At 25.4% G+C, this 7,032-nt stretch overlaps 1 pseudogene; it reads left to right on the top strand.

Annotated features, from left to right (window-relative positions):
- The first annotated feature begins 2,971 nt into the window (after nt 1-2,971).
- LOC113558159 lies at nt 2,972-4,669 on the top strand (annotated as a pseudogene).
- Nucleotides 4,670-7,032: the final 2,363 nt, after the last annotated feature.

Below are 7,032 nucleotides of genomic sequence, written 5' to 3'. Positions count from 1 at the left end.
TATAATAGATACGTAACCGATAAAGTTTAAACAAACTATTGAACAACAAATAAAATCATTGAGCTGGTTAAAACATTTATAACTACATTTCATATTATGTGGACGCTCCTGCTTTGGTTGTTATACTAAATGTATAAATATTTGATACTAAAAGGATGTCAAAATTACCAAATTATTATTTTATTACCAATCAACTATGGTTACTATAGAATTATTTTTTTCTTTTATATGAATAAAAATGTAATATTGTTGACGGCTCAATAAAATCAAAATCAAAAAATGTCGCATAAGATAATGTATGTACCTACCCATTTGCTGTTTTAAAATATAATTATATATGATGTTATAGTTATAATGATAATTAATGTATTACCGATAATAATATTATGTGTTTAGTTAAAAACCTAAAATACAATTTATTCAACATTTGTAAGGCAAAATACAATAATGAAATATTGAGAATTATAAAAATAATTACGTGGTCTTGAAATGACTTATTATAGTATTGACCTAATTTAATTTTAAATACATTTTTTTAAAACTTATTGTTCAAATCGTATTTTGTTGTGTTACGCTATGTCGCTATTCTTACTGTTAACAAATATGAAATACTATTATTTTGATATTTTCTAAAAACAACTATAAAAAAGGTATATTCCTAATAATATCTACCTATATTGTATATTACCTATAGAATAATACATTTTATAAGCATATAATATTGTATTGTGCTAATATATGTTATACTAACCCATACTCACAGTCGAAGACGTGTGTGCATATCCATAAAGGCGCCGCGAGGGGTTGCAAGGCATACTTGCGCCACGCTTGTTTCTAAAAAAAAGAATACAATTAAAAAAAAATTCAGTAGTATTAAAAACATCTTATTTTATATTAAAATAAAATAAATACTTATTTTTTAAATAATAATCGTAGACGTCTAAGTTTTTTCAAATCCCTCAATTGCATTTTCAATAAATTTGGTATCATCTTCTTGTCAAAAAATATTCCTATGTATTTAACTTATATAATTTAATCATTATTTAGAAATCAGCGTATACTATGCACAATGCACCCTCTCCCCCTAAAAAATTCCTGGCGGCGCCTATGTGCATATTATCCTTGCATAATCAGTATGTTATATGTTAGGATTATTGAACAATATTAAACAATACCTATAAATTATAATAGACGAAGAACGGAAAAAATGTGCTTTTCTGTTATTGGCCTAAATGTAATTCAAAAAATAAAAAAAATATGGGCGAGTATCATATAATTATAAAAGATTAAATGGCCTGTAAATTTGAGCGATAATTAATTTGTATACTATTATGTTTAGTGTAGACAAATAAATGGGATAGGCAACTGCCTTCCTTGTCTGCAGCTTTGACGCATCAATATTTAATATTTAATATTTTTGTTCATTATTATAATATTATTTTAATAGCATGGTATACATTAAAGAGGCATTATAATGTGCATAAAGCTGATAATTATAATCGTGTTAGTTAAATGTTGTAATGTCTAAAACGTCTAAAAACACGTCTTCGGGTTTGAGAAAGATAAGATTGCTGTAAACATACTTTATGGAGCAGGGGTCTGAAATGATATGCTCACACATCATAATTTATTGTATATTTTATTATTTTATTAAATAAATAACGGTAAAGTTATCGCACGCAGATAGCCGTCAATAAAAACCAATAATCCCTATTGATCACTGATGAAAGAGATGATTTACATTGTCTGGTCACGTAAGAACTCACACGTTATTGCGATAATATGGCGCAAAGCGTGTGATCTATTTCGTATGCTGCCAAAGACAAGGGATGGTCCAATGAGGCTCTCCGTCGTCGGGGAGAAAGCCGATTTCTCTAAGGACGCGGAGGCCTTTGATGGAGCCGTCTGCGACGCTGGCAGGACATAACTTACATAACTTTATAGGTTAAATAAAAATGAAATTCAATTAACAATTTAAAGTATTAAGAAATTGTCATTGCTTTATTTTAAATCACGATTTGTTAAAAATGCTTTATTCAAAAATCTTAATCGATTTATAAGTTTATCACAAAATGGAGAAATCAAAATGAAAATCAACGAGTAAAATAGAAGCAGTTTAACTCTCACTTCCAATTTCTATTAAAACCAAAGTTCAAAACTATCAACCAAGTATTAATTTTAGATCAGCGTTTTCAAAAAAAAAATGTATTGCAGTAAAAATAGCCGCAGACCCTTTGATAAAAATAAAAACATTCATAAATAATAAATTATATTAATAATTGTATTACTTAATATTCTAAATTAATTATACGTATTTTAATGACATAAAATTAGCATAATAACACGAAAAAATATATAAATTAATAATATTGTTTAATTAATCCCGATGGATGGTGTTATTTTTTTGATAATAAATTGAATATATATTAGGATACATATTAAATACGAGTATTTGGGTTCATAAATGTAAATCTAATTCCAGTTTCAATAGTTTTTTTATATTTATTATTAGTGTACACATGAATAGAAAATATTTTTCACAAAAGTACATTGTTTAAAAAAAGCATCAATTGTCTTATCGGTGCTTCTGATATTTCTGGATACTCAATATATATATATATATACTATATATACTTAAACACTGTGTATTTATATCTAATTATATATTTTCTAGTGCAATACAAATAATATATTGGTATTTTCGTATATAAAATAATATATAATATTTTAAACTTACGTTCGCGGTGTCCACCTGGTATACATGTTAGCAACCAGCAATCTACGAATCCTATTTTAGAAAATACTGTTCTAGAGAATACTTGGATTTTAAAATTGAAATGATACTGATAAAATTATTATTTTTTGTCTATAGAATTCAACCATTAATTGTGATGACAAATTAAAAAAATATGTTAATATAGTAAAACAAAATACTACTCGTCAAATTGGATTATATGTGAATGCAAGAAGCATGATAGAGTTTAATAATAATGCAACAGCTACGGGTTGTGAGTAGCTTAAGCAAATTTTTAATATATTAACATATAATTAAGTTTATTTATTATTAAGTAACAATTTTATCCATGAAAAAATTATTTTCGTTTCGTTCGATAGGGTTTGATTTTGAGAAGTTAAATGGTTATATGGAATATCATATAATTGGATTTGAAATGTTTAATCCATGTAATGATCTGTATAAAGGTGGAATCGTTCCATTGAATAATGTTCAAAATGTTCACCTATTCTTTGGTAAAGTCCTTATATAAGTAGATACCTAACTTCACCTTATAAATATTTTATTTTTCAGACAACATTTTCAAATGCTTTGAACAACTCGAAGATTGCCAAGGACAAAATTTATCTACAATTTTCAGTAACTCCAACAATTAATGATACAACGATAGAAACTCTGACCGTTTGTGGTGTGACATATCAAAAAGTATACAAACAATACTAATTCATTATTTTGATTAATCTATTTAAACGTAATGTAAAATTGAATAAAAAAACGATACTATTGGAGTTGGTTTTTACCTACAATCAGTACAACCAGTGATAATATAATGTATTTATAATCAATGGTACAACCCATGCATTAGGCAGGTGCAGTGCTCGATTTGGGGGGGACACAGGGGGACGGAGTACCCCAACTAATTTTTCAGAAATTTTAGCGTACCCCTACTTTTATTTTTAAGGGGGACGCAGGGGACACTGCATCGTCTGCATCATTCTTAATTTTTATAAAAATACACATATCAAATGATAACATCATAATAATTTTTCTTACCATAGATTTAATAATTATTAAGATATTTATAATTATTATTTAACTAATTATCTTAAATCATCACTACAAATTGTGCCACCAAATATTTGTTCCACGTTATATTTGTTCTAACTACTATTGCATCCTAAAATATACGTATTATGATAAATTATGGAACTATTTAAATAAATAATGAAAATGAATTGTTTTTTATTTAGTTAGTTTTGAGTTTGCTATAATATAAGTTATAACTAAAATATACAATATATTTACAGTAAATTTTTTTTTAGTTTGAATATTTATAAATATTTTTCATATGATTTAAAGAAGGGTATAGGGAGTGTGGTGGTGTAGCCCCCATGGCTTAGTAACGTTTAACAAGTGATGGGGACGCTCTTTTTTTAAAAAGTTAACAGAGTCCCCCCCACTTTAATTTTGCCAAGTCGAACACTGGGCAGGTGTATAGTGTATACAAGTATAAATATGTTACATATTTTGCTAAACATATTCTATGTGTAGACACTTTTACTTTAAAAATATTCTAATAACAATTTTTGAAATATGTTTTGAAAAATTTCAGTATTATGAAAATGGTCACTACAATACATTTTTGTGTGCTGATAATGCTGATTCATTGTATCAAAAAGTAATATTTTATAAAATATATTGAGTATTATTTATGTAGGAGTTTCAATATTAGTCTTTTAATTTATAGGGTAGATTTGCGAGATACGTACATGCAAAAGGAATAGTAGTAAAATATATCGATACAATTGACCCCACTGCAACATGCGATTGTAATAATCAAGATAAGTTTATAACATTTTCAATGATGTTATGTGGTTATTTAAGTGAAGCCCTATCGAAGACTGCACCAAGTTAAATACTATTACTGATACATAAATAGTAATATTTATCTATTATATTTATTAATGTTTTATGTTCATTTAGTAATGAATTTGTTAAAGCTAAATACATATATTAATTATTTGTATAATAACCTATTACTTTTTTCAAATGAGTAGTAAATAAATTTATGCTCGTTTTTGTAAGCATGAGCGTCATCGTTATTTATTTATATAATATTATATAAATATAATCTCAGTCGTCTGAAAAATTACTCCAGAAAGTTTACGAACATGATGCGTAACATTGCAGGATTAATTGTTTTAAATAGAATAAAAAAAAATTATAAAATTGTATGTGTACATAAAATAAAGTAATTAGAATATATTATTTATTTATTGCACTGATTAATTTATTGTAATGGAAAATGGCGCTAGCATATTGTTGAACTTAAGTATCTAAGTCCTAATCGTTAAAAATGTCTATCAATTTTCAAACTCCCGTGTACATGGTGTATCACAAATTTCTGACAAATGAAATAACTTGTGTGCTAATCAATATTATGTATTTTTATTTTCATACAATTAATATAGACACTTATGTAGTTATGCTACACATATAATATAAGCTTTTTTTTTTTTTACAGAATATAAAAAATTCCAAATTTGATTTAAATTATTTTGAATAAATTCAAAATAGCCAATTTATAAACACATTAACAAAAATAGTTTTAACGTTTACAATATATGATTTGAGTAATCCAGTGATCAAGGACATACGCAAAATAAAGTTTTGGGGTGTGTTTTTAAAAATCGGTCATTGAAAAGTAGAACTTTTTTAAATAAATATACAAAAAGAATTTATGAAAATTAGGTATACTTAAAATACTTTTCTAAAATACAAACATCGATATAACAAAATTAACATTAAAATTGATTAAGTAAATAACCATGCAAAAATCCAAATATTCCGGGGGGTGTTTGAACACCCAAAACACCCACCTATGTACGTCCCTGCCAGTGGTATACAAAAGGGTAGGGTTCAATGGTTTTAGTCCTCCCTAAAATTTCTTCTTCCTCTTAAATTTTTTATTTTGTTAAATAATGTCTATTTTTCTATGGACCATGGTCTTTTGTACAAAAAACTAGCTGAACCATAAACTTATTAAGATAGTGAGCATGATTGAATTAGCTGACTCGATATTATAGATACTGACGCAGCATTATTCAATTGATATAAACATACGTTTAAATTTTTATTTCGATATGACGATATCAATGAATATCATAAATTAATATATCATATTTTACATAATCTGTTGAGCAATACATCATAGATACCAAATAGCTTGAATTATATTTATGCATAAATCACATACTCGTATGTGATTCCAATAAACATAAAACTAATTATGTTTTTATGTATTTTGTATTGTTCACTATACATTGTATAATAAAGTAAATCATTTTCATGCCCTTATTATATATAGTATATGAACTATAATGTATTAATTATAAGGTACTTCTTATTCTTAGATTCTGAAATTTTTAATTTATATTAGAATTTTTTATTTATAAGTAGTATATAATATTCAAAAGATTTTGTCTGTTTGTTTGCAATTTATAGACAATTGAAAATGTATAATCTTTCCTCTATATATAATATGATATAATTAAATATATCATTTAAAAAAGGAGGAAAGTAAAACCTGTTGAACAGTGAGTGTCAAGCATTCGTTGTCATTTATTTAAGACATTATTACGTTAAATTTGAATTTAATGATAAATCATTGCATACAAAAAAACAATTTTGCATTCTGTTAGCCTATAACAGGGATGGGTAACTGATGTATCGCGTACTATTTTTATTTGACCCGTTGGCCTGAGCTACATTTTAAATTACTTTATAAAAATATAAAATGTTAGTATGACATCACATTAGCATAATATCTTTGATAGAAAAACATTAAATTCTATAGATTCTAAACATTAAATAAGTAATATAATTCATTATTGTTTAGGCTGTTTGATTATAGAACATTTGTCATCTAAGTAAAGTTAACAATAATCAAAGTAATATAAACTAAATAAAAATATGAATAATGTAGTAAAAAAAAAAATTACATAAGTCTAGTATAATATTTTATAAATAAATAATAACTTAATATGTATATTTTATTAAAGTAATAACAATGCAATTGCCACAACAAATAACTAATAGAAATAAATAAATAATTTTAATTTAATTTAAAATGTATTTTGAATAATCATAATATTTAATTAAACTTTTTTTTAGTATTTTTAAGAAATCATGTTTAACTGCAAACAAATAAATAATAATTCAATGAAAAAAGAAAGAATATTATAATAACTAACAACCCTAAAATACATTGAGCACCTTGTATGACAAATACAAATATT

The sequence above is a fragment of the Rhopalosiphum maidis genome, chromosome 4, assembly GCF_003676215.2.
Source record: "Rhopalosiphum maidis isolate BTI-1 chromosome 4, ASM367621v3, whole genome shotgun sequence".
Taxonomy (NCBI): domain Eukaryota; kingdom Metazoa; phylum Arthropoda; class Insecta; order Hemiptera; family Aphididae; genus Rhopalosiphum; species Rhopalosiphum maidis.
Note: the sequence above shows the minus strand (reverse complement) of the source record. Positions and strands in the feature narration are given on the sequence as shown.